This window comes from Charadrius vociferus, unplaced genomic scaffold (assembly GCF_000708025.1).
Source record: "Charadrius vociferus isolate BGI_N301 unplaced genomic scaffold, ASM70802v2 scaffold758, whole genome shotgun sequence".
NCBI lineage: Eukaryota > Metazoa > Chordata > Aves > Charadriiformes > Charadriidae > Charadrius > Charadrius vociferus.
Window position 1 is genome coordinate 2,936,146 of NW_009649934.1, and position 268 is coordinate 2,936,413.

The 268-nt window shown below is 67.9% G+C and overlaps 1 protein-coding gene across 1 annotated transcript in view; it reads left to right on the forward strand.

Moving 5' to 3' along the window:
• MST1R (macrophage stimulating 1 receptor (c-met-related tyrosine kinase)) overlaps positions 1–268 on the forward strand; it is an 11,999-nt gene that overhangs the window by 8,323 nt on the left and 3,408 nt on the right. The window lies entirely within an intron of this gene.

The following is a 268-nucleotide window of genomic DNA, read 5'->3' on the forward strand; positions in this document are numbered from 1 at the left end:
GGACCATGGGGTGCGAGACAGCGTGGGGAGCACCCGTCCTCTCGGTGGGGGTCACGGTGGCCCTGGGGTGATGGGATGATGGGTGCCTGGGCATCGGCTGGGGGTGCCCTTGGGTTCACGGGTACCCGGAGGTGGCATCACGGTGCTGCTGGAGTCACAGAGCCCAGGGCATGGGATTACAGCGTCCCCAGCACCGAGGTGCCCGTGGGACCACGGTGCCCAGGACATGGGATCACGGTGGCATAGGCAGTGGCACGCAGCCCACAGT